Here is a 255-nt window from a genome sequence, read left to right as displayed (position 1 = left end):
CGTGCAGCTCAAAAATCCAGTGTCTCGCTCATACATGAATAAAAACGTCTAGTTATATATTTTGAAATTGCCTTATGAATAGGATCAAGTGGGAAAAAAAAATACTAAACTGATAAAAAAAAAATAAAAGGATTTAATAGCGATCTGCGCGCAGTCCACCTCAGGGTCAGTGAATATCTACGTGACTACCAGTTAATTTTCATCTTATGCGATTTCTAAAGCCACGCCCAGACTAATAATGTCCTGAATGACCTT

The sequence above is a fragment of the Penaeus monodon genome, chromosome 29, assembly GCF_015228065.2.
Source record: "Penaeus monodon isolate SGIC_2016 chromosome 29, NSTDA_Pmon_1, whole genome shotgun sequence".
Lineage (NCBI taxonomy): Eukaryota > Metazoa > Arthropoda > Malacostraca > Decapoda > Penaeidae > Penaeus > Penaeus monodon.
The sequence above is the reverse complement of the archived record's forward strand: the minus strand, read 5'-3'. Positions refer to the sequence as shown.